This window comes from Piliocolobus tephrosceles, chromosome 18 (assembly GCF_002776525.5).
Source record: "Piliocolobus tephrosceles isolate RC106 chromosome 18, ASM277652v3, whole genome shotgun sequence".
Lineage (NCBI taxonomy): Eukaryota > Metazoa > Chordata > Mammalia > Primates > Cercopithecidae > Piliocolobus > Piliocolobus tephrosceles.
The window spans coordinates 49,376,950-49,397,506 of record NC_045451.1 but is presented as its reverse complement, the minus strand read 5'-3'; positions in this window follow the sequence as shown (position 1 = coordinate 49,397,506).

Sequence of the window (20,557 nt, the reverse complement as noted above, 5' to 3'; positions counted from 1 at the left end):
AAAATATAGTTTCAGTTCAGCAATATAGTTTTAAATCTAATCAGAGGTCAATTTTGTCCTCACTTTGGTAGTCCTGGTTTATTAATACATTCATAGCAGATATTTTAGGACCAGATCTGCAGTTCTCACTCGCACATTTTAATTTTTGATCAATATTGTGTGTTTGATAAGAGACTTGGCATATAGAGCTAAAACTGCCACATGCCCTGTAGGGAGCCTTTTATTTCTGGTGACACATATTGGAGTTATTCTTCTTCGTTCGTATGATTTACCTTCAAAAATCTATTGAATGTGCCCCCAGAGAAGTGCGGATAGCTGTTTTAATAATCGTATTGGTATTCGGGTGGAATGGAGTGGGTAGAACTGAAAGAACTTGCAGGGAATATTGTTCCTAGAATCTGTGGTTCCACCAGCCTGCATATAATAGTTAAAGTGCAGTAACACAGCTAGAGTTTGAGGAATAAAGTTAGCAGTTGCACTCTTGTAAATATTGGTCTTTCACCTCCTTCCCAGCTTTGAGAGCCCTTAGCTCATACCAGAAGTGGCACAATATGCTGCTAGGTCAACAACAGATGGCAGGGTTACACTATCTCTGTCTCTCTCCCACCACAAGCAAAAGAAATTTACCCAAAGCATTTGGATATCTGGTGTCCAGTGTTGGCTTTAGCAGAGGCGATAGTCGAGTCTTCAAGATCTGCTTTGACCCTAGTGATTCTGTGCTATTGGAAAGTGCTGATGAACTGAGACAGCCCTTCGGCTTGGCTCTCACTGGTAGCATCTCTACAATGGAAAGCCTATGGAAGCAATGGAAGACTTGGTTCTTTGACTATAGCATAAAATATAGAGTGGTAGAATAATAGCCCATTTTAATATCTCTTGCTCATATAATATTTTTCTTGAAACGTCTGTATCACCCATGACAATCCGGGTCCTACACTGTACTTTCAGGCTATCTGTATATGAAGTCTATTTTCATTCTTAACACAGTGACTATGAGGTGGAGATTATGTCCATTGTACAGATGAGAAAAATGATGTCTAGAAAGGCGAAATAACTTGCTCAACATCCCAGTGATAGAAAAGAGCAGGGCAGAGATTTGAAATCAGGCATGTTGATCTCAAAGTCTACACTTTCTTCCTACGCATGAGACTTGCCCAGTGTAGGAGTTGCCATACATATTTGCAAGGCCACAGAAGGGTAGTGGAATTCAGTTGTGGTTTAATGAACCTGATAACTAACTTTTGGATGTATGTAGCATTTACAATTTTGCTCAGTTTACTTTTGAGACCTTCCGATCTGGTAAGTGATAGTGAGACTCTCTCCACCAAAGTACAGAATATCTCAGGTTGTGTGTATTACACACAAGAATGGGTAGAGTTAGAAAAGGGATTCTAGCCCCCAAATTTCCTGCTTACTCCACTACTCCCATTTGTAATGCTTGAAAGAGAGTTTCCTTAAATTAATCTCTGTTAGCCTATGTCATTGTGTGGGAGCAATTAACTTTTCCAGGTACTCCTTAGCATTTTTCAGCCACCTTCAAAAACCAACCTTGTAATATTTTAATTGAATCACATCACTTGTGTTTCTAACATTGATATGGATTTTACACAGCTGTTTACACTAATATGTGCTAAAATGCCTAATTACTGCTGCAATCACAGGCTGGCTCCATAGTCTTGCCAGCTCTTAAATATATAGTCGTATCTTAATCAAACACAAATGTCAATAAGCATCCTAAACTCCTGCAATTTGTAAACTGGATTAAGGGCAATAAATGCAACCCTTCAAACAAGAACACAGAATTTTGCATATTTCATGCTAATATGCTCATCTGTTTGTTTTGCTGTTGTTTCCCAGATTTTCAAAAATGCTTGTTGATAAAATGAAGTCAGAATGTGAGATGAGGTGAGTGTTTACTAGCATTGAGGAAAAGGCTTCAGAAGGTCTAACTAAGGCTGTACTATATCTATAACAGTATTTTTTAAAAATGTGTGACATTTATATTTATATTAAATTGTTGGCTGATGATTCTTTAGCCAACTGGGTAAACTACTTTTTTTCTTCTTTTTGAAACAGAGTCTTGCTCTGATGCCAGGCTAGAGTGCAGTGGTGCGATCTTGGCTCACTGCAACCTCTCCCTCCTGGGTTCAAACCGTTCTCCTGCCTCAGACTCCCAAATTCTGGGACTCCAGACAACCGCCACCATGCCCAGCTAATTTTTTGTATTTTTAGTAGAGACAGGATTTCACTTTGTTGGCCAGGATGGTCTCGATCTCTTGACCTCATGATCCTATCTCTTGACCTTGTGATCTGCCTGCCTTGGCCTCCCAAAGTGCTGGGATTACAGGTGTGAGCCAACATGCCTGGCCATAAACTGTTATTACTTATATATTTTTTAGCAGGAATGAAAACACCTACTAGGTATTAGGAACTATGATAGGAGCTGGTAATTGCTTTAGAATGTCATAAATAGACTACTGTGTGTGTAAATTACTCTGGGAGCCTGGAGAAGGAAATGTTTCTTTACCACTGAGAGCTCAGGGTAGACTTCATAAAAGAGACATGTTTGTATTGGAGAAATGGAGGATTTTCCAGGAGGACAAGCACAAGAGATACAGACAGGAAACAGAAAAAGAACAGTCATAGTCACCAATGAAATGGAAGAGAGCAGGCAAGTTCTGGAAACTACAGTACCTCTGTACGAGGATAGAGGACTGCTTGGAGAAACCTAGGAGATGTAATGTTAGGAAAATCACTGTAAGCTCTGTAGATGATGATGGCATGCCTTATGATGGTAAGAGTATGTTAGCTATAAAATAACAAGGAAAGAGTTATAGAGCTGCCATTTGACTCACAGGAATTTTGTTTGTGGTTACGTGACCCATCTCTCAAAAAATGTATGCCCCCAACATCTAAGGAGCTTATACCAGAGAAGCCAATGATAGTCCATGAATATTAGTAGGAAATCACTAGGTTTATCTCTTTTCATTGGTTTACTTATTGATTGAGTTTTGTATTCATTCTGGCATTGATTCAGTAAATGTCCACTTAGCCCTTACAATTTTTAAATATTTGTCCTAGTCACTGAGGAAATGACAGTGATGTTCTCTTTTGTCTGATAATAAGAGATTATGGGATTAATAGTGTCAGGGGACTTAACAAAGAATAAAAATGATTATATCACCCTCATCTATTTTATCAATAAAAACATGCCACTTTCTTGACTTTATAGATTCTTTAATTTTACCTTGTACTCACCACATTTAAGAGAATATTTATTTTTTCCAATGAACTCCCATCTATCTGGAATTAAAATACATGTAAGATTAAAATAACTGGAATTTTAAAAAGTACATCATTGTTTTATAGGGGAAATGGTAAGAAATTAAGCTAGTCAACACTGACTGTAGTATATCCTGGAATAACTGCATATTTAATTTAATTTCTTATATCTTCATCATTTAAATGTTGCACAATAGAAACATGTTTAGAATGGAGACCACTGCGATATATCAAGTATACCTCAAAATCAACAAAGACTGGCTGAATTATGACTAATATAACTTTTGGACACACACACACACACACACACACTCTCTCTCTCTCTCTCTCTCTCTCTCTCTGTCTCTCTCTGTCTTTCTTTCCTCTTTCATAGCCTCCATAAGGGAAGAGATTATAAGTCAGTCTGGTTCACAGATGTATCCTTAGTGTCCTGTATGCAGTGTACTTGATAAAAATAAGTTGTGGAATGCATGATTGTTTATGATAACTACCAGTTGTTGTAGGTTATACTATTCTTCCCAATGTTCCACTTCCTCTAGCCACACCGTTTGCCATATGCTTTTGTAGCCCATTCCACCTGAGTGATGTTGGTATTGGCTGTGTGATTTGCTTTGGCTGATGATAAGTTGATGGAATGATAGTAAGACAATGTTGAGCCTCATCCTCAGAAGCATCTCTGCCTTCACTTGGCTTTGTGCACCACTGCCCTGGCTTTGAGAAGAACATGACCCCAGTAAATTGTTAGTTCAGGCAGAATGAGAGGTAAGTGGAGCAAAATAGCCCAACTGACCTGAAGACATTTGAACATAGCATGTATTCGAACGGCTGTATATCAGTAAGTTTTGAGGTGGTTATTACACATTAATATTATGTCTATAGCTGGCAGTCTCCCAGCTAAGCAAAATATCCCATAAAAAAATCTAATTATATAGAAACATTCCAAGATCCTTCCTTTTTCTTTTTCCCTTTGATCATTTACTAACACAACTTAATAAGATGATAATTTTTTACGTTTAGCCAAAATAGCAGCAGAAAGTGTGACTTACTGATTTTTTATAATGATCAATATTTTTTCACATTTTTATATTTGGGTATGTTGCTTATTGGCATCAAATTGGGAATAAGGAGACATTGATTTGGGTTCCCCTGGTTCTAATATATTGTGTGATTCTATAAAAGGCACTTAACTTTCTGGGCTTTGGTTTCATTATCTGTTAAACATGTGGCTCCTACCTCCAAAACTGAAATATTGTGTATATAAACATTAAATAATGTATGAAAAAAAAATGCTTTTGAATGTTTAATAAACTATAAGTGTGTTAGATTACTTATTACTTATTAAAGTTGAAATACTAAAATATGGTGCCAATTTTATCATAATAATCTGCTATGTGATGATAATCGGAAGAACATCTAACTTCTAAAAACTCTGTGCCTAAAGATGGAGCACATATTGTTTCAGCTGTTGTTGTTTTGTCATTATCTCCAAATTACTAATATTTCTTTAATCTAGTATTGCTTTATATAAACCGGATAATTAGAATTTGTCACCTTAGGTGATATTTTAAATATTGATATAGTTTGGGTGTTTTGTCCCCTCCAAATCTCATGTTGAAATGTGACCTACAATGTTGGAGGTGTTTGGGCCATGGGGGTGGATCCCTCATGAATGACTTGGTGCTATCCTTATGATAATGAGTAAGTTCTTGCTGTACAATTTCACACAAGAGCTGGTTGTTTGAAAGAGCCTGGCACCTCCGCTCTTTCTTGCTCCTCCTCGCAGCATGTAATGTGCCTATTCCTCCTTCACCTTCTGCCATGACTGGAAAGTCCCTGAGGCCCTCACCAGAAGCAGATGTTGGCTCCGCACTTGTCGTATAGCTTGCAGAACTGTGAGCTAATTAAATCTCTTTATAAACTACCCAGTCTTAGGTATTTCTTTATAGAAATATAAGAACAGACTAATACAGAAAGTTGGTACTGAGGAGTAGGAGACTTCCTATAAAGATACCTGAAAATGTGGAAGCAGCTTTGGAATGGGGTAATTCACAGAGGTTGGAAGAGTTTGGAGGGCTCAGAAGAAGAGAAGAAAATAAGGGAAAGTTTGGAACTTCTTAGAGACTGGTTAAATAATTGTGACCAAAATGCTGATAAAGGTGTGGACAGTGAAAGCTAGAGTGATGATTCCTCAGAAGGAAATGAGGAAGGTGTTTATGCAACACCTTCCTCATTTTGTGTTATGCCTCAGCAAAGAGCTCGGCTGCATTATGCTCATGTCCTGGAGATATGTGGAAGTTTGAACTTAAGAGCAATGACCTAGGACATCTGGTGGAAGAAATTTCTAAGTAGCAAAGCATCAAGTATGGCTTGGCTGCTTCTAACAGCCTAAGATAAGACACAGGAGCAAAGGAATGACTAAAGTTGGAACTTATATTTAAAAGGGAAGCAGAGCTTAAACATTTGGAAAATTTGATGCTGAGATGCGGTAAAAAAGGAGAAAGCATTTTCAGGGGGAAATGAAAGCAGCCTGTGGGGCTAGAGATATTTGCATGACTAAAATGGAGCCAAGTGCTGATATCCAAGACAATGGGAAAAATGGCCTCAAAGGCATTTCAAAGATCTTTGAGGCAGCTCCTCTCATCATAGGTTCAGAGGCCTAGGAGGAAAGAATGGTTTTCAGGGGCAAAGCCCAGGGACCTGCTATCCTGTGCAGCCTCAGGATGCTACTCACAGAATCCTGGCAGCTCTGCCTTCAGCCTTCACTAAAAGGCAATGGATACAGCTTTGGCCACTGCTCCAGAGGGTTCAAGCCTTAAGCTTTGGCAGCTTTCATGCAGTGTTAAGCCTGCAGGCACACAGAATGCAAGAAGGAAGGAGGCCTGACAGCTTCCCTCTAGATTTTGGAGGATATATGTAAAAGTGTGGGTGCCTAGGCAGAAGCCTGTTACAGAATCTGAACTAGGGTAGTACTGAGGAAAAACGTGGGGTTGGAGCCCCCACACAGAGTCACCCCCAGGACACTGCCTACTGGAGCTATGAGAATGAAGCTGCCACCCTTTAGACCCAAGAATGGTAAAGCCACCAGCAGCTTACAACCTCAGTGTGAAAAAGTTTGCAGGACAGAACTGCACAAGGCTTTGGGAGCCCACCCAGCACAGCAGTGTGCCCAGGATGTGGGACATGGAGTCAAAGGAGATTATTTTGGAGCTTTAAGCTTCAATGACTGCCCTGCTGGGTTTCAGACTTTTGCGGGGCCTATAGCCCCTTTCTTTAGGCTAATTTTTCTGTTTTGGAATAGTAATGTTTACCCAATGCCTGTACCACCACTATATCTTGGGAATAAATTACATATTTTTGATTTTACAGGCTCTTAGGTGGAAGGAAGATGACTTAAGTCTCAATGGAGACTTTGGACTTTTGATTGAGTTGATGTTGGAATGAGCAAAGACGTTGCAGGACTATTGGGATGGGATGATTGTATCTTGCAATGTGAGAAGAACATGAGATTTGAGGGGCCAGAGGTGGAATGATACAGTTTGGATGTTTTATCCCCTCCAAATCTCATGTTGGAATGTGACCTAAATATTGGAAGTGGGCCTAGTGGGAGGTATTTGGGTCATGGGAGGAAATCCCTCGGCAATGGCTTGGTACCTTCCTTGTGGTAATGAGTGATTTTCACTGATTTCATGTGAGATCTGGTTGTTTGGAAGAGTGTGGCATCTTGGCTGGGCATGGTGGCTCATGCCTGTAACCCCAGCACTTTTGGAGGCTGAGGTGGGTGGATTACTTGAGAGTCAGGAGCTCAAGACCAGCTCCTGGTGAAACCTTTTTTCTACTAAAAATACAAAACTTAGCTGGGTGTGGTGGTGTGCACCTTTAGTCCCAGCTACTTGGCTGAGGTGGGAGAATCACTTGAATCCAGGAGGCAGAGGTTGTAATGAGCTGAGATTATGCCAGTGCACTCCAACCTGGGCAACGGAGCAAGACTCCATCAAAAAGGAAGGAAGGAAGGGAGGGAGGGAGGGAGGGAGGGAGGAAGGAAGGAAGAAAGGAAGGAAGGAAAAAAGAAAGAAAGAAAGAGAGAGAAAGAAAGAAAGAAAGAAAGGCTGTGGCGAGAGAGAGAGAGAGAGAAAGAGAGAGAGAAAGAGAGAAAGAAAGAAAGAAAGAAAGAAAGAAAGAAAAAGAAAGAAAGAAAGGAAGGAAGGAAGGAAGGAAGGAAGGAAGGAAGGAAGGAAGGAAGGAAGGAAGGAAGAAAGGCTGTGGCATCTCCTCCCCTGTCTCGCCCCCACTCTCACCTGCTCCCCCTTCATTTTCTGCCATGATTGGGAGTTTCCTGAGGCTCTCAACAGAAGTAGATTCCAGCATCTTGCTTCCTGTACAGCCTGTAGAACAGTGAACCAATTAAACCTCTTTTCTTTATAAACTACCAATTGCAAGTATTGCCTTGCTGTGACACAAGAACAAACTAATAGAAATGTTATTTATAGTAAAGGCGACAAAGAGTAAGAAAGAATCATGGATTTTGGAGCTAGAGAGATTTGAATTTATACTCTGGGGTAACTATCAACTAACTGTGTTGCCTTGGGAATGTTAAATAACCTTTCTGAGCCTCAGTTTCTCATGTTTAAAAGAAGGATAGTGGCAAATGATTTGCAATGTTGCAGTGAGGACTGAAGATGATGTTTGTAAAATGCCTAATGTATAATGTTTAGCACAAGGTAGGTAGTCAATAAATGCTAGATAGTATTAAAATTACATCATGAAAATATTTCTCTTCTATCATCTATACTTCTTTGGCTTCAGAAACAGAATATACATGATTCCTTGCCATCATTCTCTCATCATTGATTTTTAGGTTGTGATATGATCTAAAATTTCACTAAGGTTATTCAGGTGCATACAAAAGCCAGCTTGATCTTTTAAAATTCTCTTTTCTGATTTTTATTGTCTTCTCTCCTGTGGCCATGTTGTTATCTATTGTTCTTTTCTACGCATATATTCCATTCTCTTACATTGTATCTGGTTATTTCTATTCAGTTCAAGGGCAAAACTACCAAGGAAGCCAAACTTGTTTGAGCTGTATGTGATGAGTGGATCAGGAAAAAATTACAGAATCTTTACTATATGGAATTTTTGATTTAGGGTTTAACTGCTTAGAAGCTTTTAGAATTCTAATTTCAAAAGCTGAGGTTATGAGATAAAGTATTTTTTTAGAACACTTAGATTTTAAAATTACAGAGAAATTTCAGAAAGATGATAATGATATAAGGCAGACCTGATAGAAGAGGCTGCTAGTTTTCTTTTGAAGTTATATTAATTCAATAATATGTTAAAGATTCAAATATAGTTTGTCAAAATTAGTTACAGTCCCAAAGTGGATACTGTAAGCAAGATGCATAATGAGTTCATAGCTTTTCTACAACTCCAAGTCTCTTTAGAAGGCAAATGATAATATATTTCTGAGTTTGGCTGCAATTTTGGTCTTTGAAAAGTAGTATGGCTAAGTCGTATAATTGGCAACTTCTAATCCTCCAGCAGATGGAGCACAAGCTGCCCAGTTTACCTTGTGCCTTTTTTTCTTCAGCTGCAAATGTTCAAGAGGTACATGTCATGATGCCTATGGGTTTCTATTCTAGAGTGAAGATTCAATGAAATACCTTAGTCAGATTATCCTAAAGCAGAGCCCAAATCCAGAACTTGGATGGAGCTACCTTCTTGTTAGAGCAGGGAAACCATCTTGATAGAGTGGGGAAAAGGAGACAAGGAAGCAGGAGGGTTAACACATTTGGAGTACCAGTTGGTTTTTGCTGTGGGCAACTAGGTCTTAATTCTACTGAGGACGCTCTAAATGTATAGAAAGTGAACCTGGGAATTGTCTTTCCAGAACATGCGAAGTCCAGACATTACCTGCTAATGCCTTTGCATCCTTGAGAGTTTCCACCACACCAGGAGTATTGCCTCCCATCCCACTCCCACGCTTTCTGACTGTGACTGTGTTGTGTGACTTTAGAGAAAGTCCTGAGTCAGAGAAGTGGAGAGAAGTTGCTGCTTGGGCTTGAGAAAGAATAGTGGCAGAGTACATGCATGGAAGTGCTACCATAGCTGCTCTGAAATCAGAGGTGGGCCAAGTGGATGGGGTGCAGTGCACAAAAATATTTCTGCTTTGAGATAATGTTTATGTGAAGTGCTTTATGGTTCATTAAGTTCTAACACATGTTATTTGTTATTAACAGTGAAAAATTCAAATGTTCTTGTTTATAATAAAACATAATAAAAGTTTATCAAATAGCATGGCTCATTATAATTAGTAATATTGGTGATACTATGGTATAGGGTTAAACCAGTCATTTGTTTATAAAAGACCAGAGATTGGGTAGAGTATTCATATGTCCTTTTGTTACTTCCCTACCTTGCTTTTTACCTCTTCCAGAACTGCTATCTAGCCACTCCTGCAGATAACACACACACACACACACACACACACACACACGCACACACACTCTCCAGTGATCTATCCACCCCTTCATTGCTCTCAGATATCATTATTCCAATGAACATGTGACAAACCCAAATGGGTGCAGAGAAAAGGCACGGGGAATACTCAGTTCTTCCTTCCATACCCCATATAGGTTGGGAGACGGGAGGTTATGATTTGAGAGGTTAATCAAACACATGCTTTGCAAAACTGCCTTCAAGAGAATGACCAGAGTTGGAATATTCCCAACATAAAGAAAAGATAAAAGTTTGAGTTGAGGGATATTCCAATTATCCTGATTTGATCTTTACACATTGTACGCATATACCAAAATATTATACCTCCAAAATATTATACAACTATTATGTATCAGTAAAAATCAAGAGAATGGCCAGAAACCCAGACACCTGCTACTAACCAGTAAACATGTCCAGGCCATAATTAAGCTCTATTTCCATAGTTCATAGCCTAGGCTTATCATACTCAAACTTATGTGATTATATAATCATCAAGAAATATCTAATAAGTGCTCATAGTGCTCGGCCCTGATTCTCTCATTTGAAGGAAAGTGGAATTATAAGAAGACCCCATCTGGCAAGGCTCATAAAGGAGAGCAACTCTTATGGAATACATCCAAGATGTATACGTCTTTGAAGAAAGACATCACTGAACTGTGAAAGATCACCATGACCCCTGCTTTGCATTTCATCAAAAAACTTAGTCCATCAGCTTAGTTACCCTTTAGCCTTGCATGGGAATTGACTCAGAGCTTCTGTGAGATCAGGGTGAATATGAATTGTTTAGCTTCAGATGATCATTCCCTAAAGTGAAAACTCCTGGAACTTATTGGCAAAAAAACAAAACAAAACAAAAACTCTTTGCTATTTCTAATGTAAATGTGTTATTAGAATTGATCTACTGTTCTAATAAATAACAGTAATGGAAATGGATAGAAATAATGAAAGGTTATTTTTCACCCCCGTTAATTTATTGAATCTGGGGGATTAGTAGGTTGCTCCACTATGCAGTCATCCAAGGACCCAGGCAATTTTCAACATGAGACTCAGTTTTATTCAGGTCCTCAGGGTCTTCTTGCTCTACCTTATTGTCAGGAAAAGAAATGAGGTTCTTAAGTGCACCTGGAAGGAATGCATGTCACTTCTACTCATCCTTTTGGTGAGAACTTAGTCATATTGCTACACCTAACCGGAAGAGAGACTGGAAATTCTAGCCTAATTGAAAGGGAAGTAGAGGAGAACTCAGTTATAGGCAAAACCTTACGTCTCTGCCAAATAAGTAATAGAAATGTGGGACGTAATTGAACAAAGTAATGACAATAGGAGACTTTGTTTTCTTTGTGAATCAGTTACACATTTAGTATTCTCATATCCCAAGAGAGGTGAGACTTTATGTTTCATCTATTATGTAAGATGCTCTATTCTGGACAAATGTGGACAATTTCTTCCTGAGGGATGGCATCTCACATTTCTGGTGTTTTACTGTTGCTTCTGATTCTGCTTTGATATTGTAGATGGAATAGAGAGTGAAGACAACTATTTTCATGTAACTATGGTTCATCATTGGCCTTTGGATAATCAGCCATTAGCTGTAATAGTCACCACTGATGCACTTTAATTTTCTAATAGGCATCCAGCAGTTTGGTGATGAATGTCTAAGTCAGAGTATGGAGGGGTGAGAGAGGAAGGGTGCTCATATATTAGAATTATCTGGGAACATTTTCAGTTATTCATGCTGGTCTCAAAATGAATCAGCTTCTGTTGTAGGGTTCTGAGAGAAGGGAAGTAAGAGGTAGATTTTGCAGAAGTCACCTTGTACCTGGCCATCCCTTCACCCAACTGAAAATCACGACTCTCAACTCAAAATTCTTCTATTTGTGGTTGCCCCTCTTTGTCCTAGTGGCATATTTATGCTATTTTTTCCTTTATGAAGAGCAGTTTTCCTACTGACTAATCACTTAAGTGAGTTCAGTGTATTGTGTGCTAGGGTTGCCAAAACAAAATACCAAACTGGGTGATTTAAACAACAGTAATTTACTTCTTGCCATTCTGTAGGCTGGAATTCTAAGATCAAGGTGTTGGCAGGGTTGGTCTCTAGTGAGGACTCTTTTCCTTGGCTTGCAGACGGCCACCTTTTCACCATGTTATCACATGGCCTTTTCTCTGTGTACACATCCCTGGGGTCTCTTCCTCTTTTCATAAGGACATTAGTCATATGGAGTTAGAATCCTATCCTTATGACATCATTTAATCTTAATTACTTGTCTACAGGTCACATCTTCAAATACGATCACATTAAGAATCAGTACTTTAATATATGAAGGGAGGGAGGCAAAATTCAGTCCATAACATTGAAAATGTAAAAATGTCTCCAGTGACACATACTGCCTTTTGGCTTCCAAAGATCCTACAGTGTCAAATTTTCTTGAATCTTCTGAGTCACAAAAACCACCAGGAATAATTACAGTCCTAATTCCAGTAAGGAAAGCTGCAATGGTAAATTGAAATTCATTATATAAAATCTAGATGAATTTAGTTTCGGAATATTGAGCTGTGCCTAATCCTCCTCAAAGTAACATTCAGGTTAAGAACTGGATAATTTGTGTGGTAGGCAAGTTTTCCCCTGGTCTCCCAATGTCTTCCTAAATTCCATTCTTTCAGCATCTCCTTCCTTCTTTTCAGTATCTTTCTCAAAACTGTGCTATGTTGTTCACATTGAGGCTGCCAGATTTCTTCCTTATTGGCCTCATCAACATCGATGCATCCTCCCGTCTCATTCTTTAAGGTTTCTGCTCTGGGGGAACGGCAACTAGCTAACGTGATAAACAATTCAGATAAATATATAGTTGGAAGATAAATATTTTAGGCTAGAGCCCCTCTTTTTTTTTTTTTTTTTTTTTTTGAGACAGAGTCTTACCCTGTCACCTATGCTGGAATGCAGTGGCCAGTGGCACGATCTTGGCTCACTGCAACCTCTGCCTCCCAGATTCAAGGGATTCTCCTACCTCAGCCTCCTGAGTAGCTGGGACTACAGGCACGTGTCACCACATCTGACTAATTTTTTGTATTTTTAGTGGAGATGGAGTTTCACCACGTTCGCCAGGATGGTCTCGATCTCCTGATCTCAGGTGATCTGCCCACAGGAGATCGAGACCATCCTGATCTCAGGTGATCCGCCTACCTTGGCCTCCCAAAGTGCTGGGATTACAGGTGGGAGCCATCACACCCAGCCTAGAGCCCATCTTTTACTTGCACTAATGACATGTCTTCTGAAAACTCAGAAAGGTGCTCCAAGCACATGCTCTAGTCAGGCGCCATTCCCTGAGTGTAGATAATCAGTCTTGCATTTTCCCTCCAAATAACTGACCCACGCTGGTATGTTCTTAGGAATAGACCATCCATTTCAAATGAGTACATTGTATTGTGATCTACACGGCACGGTTTTCACAAAAGCAGGAAAAAAAATCTCCCGTTTTCCCCTCTCTTAACTCTTTCATGATCTGCCTATACATTATGAGGTCTGAGTGAGTAGGAAATGTATCCTATTATCTTTTATTTATTTAGTGAATATTGTTGGTGCTCAGAAAATATTTGGTGATTACGTTTTTGTTCTAGTACAGGTTTGTGTGTGTGTGTGTGTTTGTGTGTGTTTTGGCAAATATTACTTTTACCATTTCAGTTTTCAAAATATGCAACCCAAACAGGGATTAGAATGACTGAGATTTTGGAAGATTTTAGAAGCAGAGTTGGATTATATATTTATACATTTTTCTAGTGCCATATCTTTTCCCAACTCCAAGTATCTAAAGCAGCAGGGTTAAAATCACGCTATTTGAGTCAGCATTCCCTTTGAATGGCATTATTATTACTGTTTATCATTGCCTCAGCTTTTACAACAGGTTCGGTGCTGTGAAAGACATTAAAAAGACACAGTTCTTGCCTTGGGGCTTACACTCAGATAGGCAAACACAAACAAAGTGTATTTAAGAAGAGGTAGATTGATCACGAAAATGCAATTTCCCAGGTGTTTGTATTTGTGCTTTGGGTTCCTTTGTCTTTTAACCAGCTGTGGACTGAAGGAATCTTGAAACTTTTCTTCAAACAAGGATATAAATGACAAGAGTTGGAAAAAACATGAGCCTTAATGGGCAGAATACAGGGCTGAGCATCCACAGGACCTGATTCTGGGGTTCTCTGTGGTCTTGAATTACTCTCTCTCCTCATGCTTCTTTCAGCAATTCAGACTGCCAGTGGCTTCCTCACTGGAAACCAAATCATTCATTTAAAAATGGATCACCAAATTGTATGGCCCGTTTTCAAGCCATCAAATACTGTTTAAAAAATGGACTAGTTCTCCTTACGGACCGAAATATTTATTTGAACAAAATTTAGAAACATTTTTATCTCGAGGATTTATTACTCCCCAAAATTTTAAGTTTTGAAAATCCAGTTTGTAAGCTGAAATGAGTAAAAATGTATTTCATAATTTTTACTCTTTTGCTGAACATTTTAAAAGTGTTCTCATGCAGACATAGAGCAGAAACAAATATTTGTATTTTGTATATTATCTTTGGTGTTTGTGGGAAATACTCGTGAATGTGTGCACACGTGTGTGTGTGTGTGAGTGAATGCAAAACTTGAAGTTTCACATGTGAAGCACATGGGAACACAGTCTGCATGCTTGCTAACGCTCTAGAGATGTCCACATTGCAAAGGGACTGGCAATAGCTTCACTAAGGGGTTAGCAATAGATTCACCAAGCCGGGTTCCACTGCATTTGGTCACCATGGTCTGTAGTAGGTGCATGGAAGCATTTCTCACAAGGATCTTGACCTGGGTAAAGGATGTAAACACCCAGAGCCATGCATATTTAGGCCTTGGTTTCCAAAGTTTCTGTTTAATTGCACTTTCTCATCACACACAGGAGTGTGGTATGCCCTTCCAGATGGCCCATACAAATGCTTTGTTGTACTTCACTCACTCTCTGCATGCCAAGCATCTCTGGGACTACATACATCACCAATTAGCATCTTATATTCATTTGACAGGAATGGTTCTGCAACATTTTATACAGTTTTCTTTGATAAACGTGATTTGCATGTTCTTCTCTTATAAGAAGCAAGTTTGTGATCGTGGAATTTTCCTTCCTACTCCTCTCTTCCCACAAAGGCTTTTCCCAGTGCAGCAACCAGTTGATCTGTATTTTAGGAAAAATGTCTTTTGAGTGACATTTTCAGAACCTGAGGAGACCATGTTAGTGTGTTTATCAATATATACCGTTGGTATTTACTATGTCACATCTCTCCAGGGGGCCATGTTCTTGCAGGTACATTCTGAATTTTTCAGATTCTAGATCATGAGACCTCATCATTGACCTATAAATTTGATACTGCCATCCCTTCAGGCCTTTGCAGAAGTCTTCCAGATAAACCTTCATTTTCTGAGCTCTGTGCTGAGCATTTGATAGTGAATTTTGTGTATTGACACTGATAGCAAGATGCAGTCTTAACATGTAACAATCACATTTAGTCAATACACCAAAGAGATGCAGTGCACCAGAAGGATCAAATTATCACCTGGCAAATGGTGACAGTTACTTTGAAGAGTTTTCCAATGTGATAAATACTGACACTCTGGATAGTGGATAAGTAGAATGCACAGAGCTGTGTCGGGTAGTGCCTTCACCACGTCTCCACTTGGATGGCTCCTAGGCATTTGAAACTTTACCCATCCACTTTCAGAATTCTCAACGATTTCTCTCCTGTCTAATAAATGATACATGTACTCAGTTCAGAAACCTGCAGTTACCAGGAATTCCTTCATTTCTTTCATTCTCCTCACCCGCCTCCTCCTGGAATCTGTCATTGAGTTCCTTTCTATTCAGTCTTTGCCAACACCTGCCTCATCCTCCCTTCACATCCCAGTGCCTGGAAAGCTTCTGTAACTTTCAAACTGGTCTTCCTTCTCTAAGTCTGGTTTTGGTAGATTCCCTTCTCTACCTAGCTGTTTAAATTGTTTACACCATACATCGGAGGAGGTCTCCCTGTAGCTGAAAACCCGGCATAGGTTTTCAGTCCTGTTTAGAACACAGCGCAAACCTCTCCGGCCACAACTCTCCGATCCTGCAAAGCCCTGCATGTCCTGGCGCCTTTGTAGCCCCTCCTTCTTTTCTAGCCTCTCCTTCTTCTCACACAGGCACAACCTCGCTAAACTCCAGCCTCACTGGGTGTTTTGGGTTCTTGACATTTTTCAGTTCTTTCCCACTTTGAGGATTTTGCATTTGCTTGTGTCTCCTGCCTGAAAAGTATTTCCTTGTAACTTTCACTTGCTTGGTTTCTCTTCATTCTTTGGGTATTTTCTTCAGTATCTGCTCCTCAGAGAAGATTTCTAAGTTCACTCCAGTTGGAATAAGTGCCCCGGTTACTTTCTGGCCCATCGCCCCATTTATTTCCCTGAAAACATTAATCATAGTCTGAAAATGTTTTAGTTACCTATTCACCTATTTGCCTGCTGTCTATTTCCTACTGTCTAGTACACTCAAGGTCAAGATCTGTCTTGTTTAATTTATATTCCTGATTCTTCGCACAGTGCCTGGCATACAGAAGATACATGAAACATATTTATTGAACGAATGTCTCTAATGAGTTTTGATGAGGAGAGTTGAGTGTGTACATGTGGGGTGTGTGCATGTAATGGAGAAGTTAAAGGAAGGAAGCATATTCTACAAAGGAGTAGGAGAAGAGATGGGAAAGCTTGGCATTAGCATTGCAAAAAGACAGGTCAGCTGAGGGGCTGCCAACACAAGACTGATCCCTGAAACCTGGGTCAATGCAGAGATCAGAGGACTCTGCCTTATAACCCCGGCAGTTTGCCAGAGACCAGTCAAGTATGTACTGATTGGCGCCTAGGAAAACAGCACAATGTACTCATTCACATAGAAAAAATAAGAGAATCACAGCTCCAGGGTAAAACAGAGCACGGATCTTCAAAGCATCGTATGATGTGGCTGAGGTCACATCACATTCAATAAATGGAACAAAACTTCCACTTCCACATGTAAACAAACATTGAATTCCTAGGATCGAATTCACCATCCCCATAATCTGCTATTTAATTTTACAAATTAAAGACAGAGCTTAAGGGACACATTCACCAGCTCCCAATAGATAGTGGGATGAAGCCCCATGGATGAGAATTTGACCCAAGCCCTTTGACTGCGCAGTGCTCAAATTGGGAGAAGAAAGCACATTTCTTCGTGAAAAGAAACTCACTGCCTTGGGCAAAACCAGACTTTGGCCAGACACTGTTGCTCAAGCTTGCAATCCCAGCACTTTGGGAGACCGAGGCAGGTGGATCACGAGATCAGGAGTTCGAGACCACCCTGGCCAACACAGTGAAACTCCATCTCTAGTAATTTTGTAAAAATACAAAAATTAGCTGGGAGTAGTGGCGGGTACCTGTAATCCCCAGCTACTCAGGAGGCTGAGGCAGGAGAATCGCTTGAACCCAGGAAGCGGAGGTTGCTGTGAGCCGAGATCGAGATCACACCACCCACTGCACTTCAGCCTGGGTAACAGAGATCGATTCCATCACAAAAAACAACCAAACAGCTCTGGAGGCATGCAAGTAAAGTCGTTAAGCACATGGGCTCAATGAATAGCAATAACAGTAATGCCAGATAGCATTTCACAAGCACGTGCCATGTGCCAGGTACTGCATTAACATACTTCCATGCACTCTCTTGCTTTAAACTCATAACACATCTATGAGGTACGTATGATTTTTGCTCTATTTTCATAGCAGAAAAACATGAAGTTAAGAGAGGTTTATTATTGTGCTTCAGATCATACAGTGAGTGTGGAAGGTGGGATTTAACTTCTTCTTCTTTTTTTTTTTTTTTGTGACGGAGTCTCGCTCTGTCGCCCAGGCTGGAGTGCAGTGGCGCGATCTCAGCTCACTGCAAACTCCGCCTCCCGGGTTCCCGCCATTCTCCTGGCTCAGCCTCCCCAGTAGCTGGGACTACAGGCGCCGCCACCTCGCCCGGCTAGTTTTTTGTCTTTTTTAGTAGAGACGGGGTTTCACCATGTTAGCCAGGATGGTCTCGATCTCCTGACCTCATGATCCACCCGTCTCGGCCTCCCAAAGTGCTGGGATTACAGGCTTGAGCCACTGCGCCCAGCGGGATTTAACTTCTTATCTATTAACATTAGAGTTAGAACTTCATTATCCCTTTTGGTTTGCAAGGAAACCTCATCACTGGGTAAGAGGACTTAGCCTCTGCCTGGGAAGGAAAAAAAAAATAAAAATGCACAAGGACATTCTTGATCCTACCAATTTCTAGGAAAAACATATCCTCTGAATTTACACCACACAGAATTTAATATATGATGCTGTAATTGTTTTTTGGCTTGCCTATTATAATGCAATCAACTTTAGGCCCTTGCAGTGGTCTCTCATCCCTAGTCCTTAACACAATGTCTGCATCTTAGCTGAAGGCAGAGGTTAGAGCTTGTTCTGAAACACTGATCCGTGAAAGTTTTTAAAGATTTGATTATTTCAGCCTTCCATTTGTATTAACTTGTTTACCAAAATAACTTATAGTCATTTCTGAGTAAACATTTTAAAGACGATCTTGCATTGTAGTTCTGAAGGATGATCCATGAATACACCTGATGTGGAGTGTCAGGGACAGTTTCCAATTAAAAATGGCTGCCTTGAAAGAATCTGAAGAAGCTATTTACAATTCTAAGAGAATAATGTTAATTTTAAACACTATTTAATTTTAAAGCATTGTCAATAAAACAACTGAGAAATTGAGGGAAAAGAAAATAAGAACAAAAGAAGACAGAGAAATTGATTCTATCTTGGAACTGTCACGTGGGGGAAATTTCAAAACAGGATATTGAAGTTTTTAGAAAATTCATCATGCTCATTACTCCCATTTTCAGGTAAAATGCAAACTAGAGGCAAGCAGGCTTTTAAAACATCATTTTATGTGTCTAATAGGCCAGAACTATTGAAGCAAATCAGATCTCTCATTTTAATATGCATTTACACATTTAAAAATTTATATTATTGACTATGTTGAATGCGCAACTTCTGGAGAACCATTATGGCTCACAGGATAGCTTTTTATTTGGCATTGTATCAATTTGGAGCTCAGAATGTCATGATCTTAATGCAGATAAGAAGTATACGTATGAGAAGTGGTATGGAGAGAAAGGTAAGGTGCACATGCCGTTGGCAACTTTCAAATGTCATAATTTTAGCCCTAAAAAAAAGAAGAGAATGTTCTGCTCCCTGGTCTATGCCAGGCACTTCCACTTGCATGCCCTGCACTTCTCCTTTGCTTGCTGCAGTGCTGTAGAGTGTGGAGGACTATTTGCCCCACGTGTAAATATCACACGGAGCTAATTTACATTGTAGACTCTGGGTCCAAGAGGGAGAAACACTTAATTTTATTAATGGAGTAGATTTTAAATCTCTCTACAGGAGGCCATAGAACACCCCAAAGGCTTATCTATGCTATGGAGAGATGGCAAATCAGAAAAGCCCCAGTGCGTTTTTGCCCCCCTCAGAATCTGCTCCCAATGAAAGCTACTACTAGGCCGACTGGCTTTGAGCACCCTCTGTTTGAACACTGGAATTGTTCTCCACCGGATGTACAAATACCTTAAGCCCCTGAGGTTTACAAGAGGAATGCTAATATGTGGTGTAAGCCCCTCTGAAACAAACAGAGCTGGGATAATAATTTCGTAACCTCATGTTGACATAACCCACCAGCTTGCTGAAGAGCCCCTTCATGTAGAGGAAACAGAGAAACTATAATGATTTTCAGATACAGTTGACAAGAGACCATTTAGTAAACTTTTATTTTTTTTTTAACTAACAGTATGCAGGGATGTTGTATTCTAGGCTGCTACTAATAATCTCATCAGAATGCAAAAGCAGCGACTGTGTTATAAAACCAATGATCTGTTATATTCTGCAAGAATTTACAAAAGCCTAATGTCATTTACTACACCATGAGAACCATACTTGGATAAAAAAAAAATAAAACACAACAGAATTCAAAAACTGATTACAGCTGACAAAAAAACAAACTATGTGCGAATGCAGTGCTTTAAAGGTGTAACATACCACAATTAAAGACATGAAGCAGTGATGACTTCAGAAGGGAAGGAATTGGCATTTGGGAAGGTGGGAATGTGCTACATCACTTAGGACACTTTGGAATCAGGGCATCCATTCAAGGCCAGGATTCACCTGGTCGGTGCTAATATGTGTTACTGGCTCAGGCTGCAGGAAACTTGCAGGCTCAAAAGAGTTTCCTTTATTCTTCACTTTTTCAGCAGCATTTTTGACAAAAGCATATCTGTAGCAGTTTTAAATACAGATTTTAAATGCTTTAAAAGGGAAGAACTCTTTTCAGGGACATTTGGAATAAAGTCAACTGAAAAGCCAGTGGCAGGGATGTCAGGATGTCTATGTAGCTGGGACACAGACAGCCTTACCCCCGTCTCAGCTGGTACCCTGTGATAGGTTGAAGAACAGAAGCAAACTTCCCTGAGCCCAACATGCTCCATGCTCTCAAAGGTTTCATGGATTCAATTCTGGTAGTCTATGGCATCTTAACTTTAAAAATTGCTTTCTTTGATGCCCAAAGCAAATTCTTCTGCATTTTGTTCAGTGATTTTAAAAAACAGCTTTCAGAAGGATATCTACCTTTTTGCCTATCTATCTATCTATCTATCTATCTATCTATCTATCTATCTATCTATCT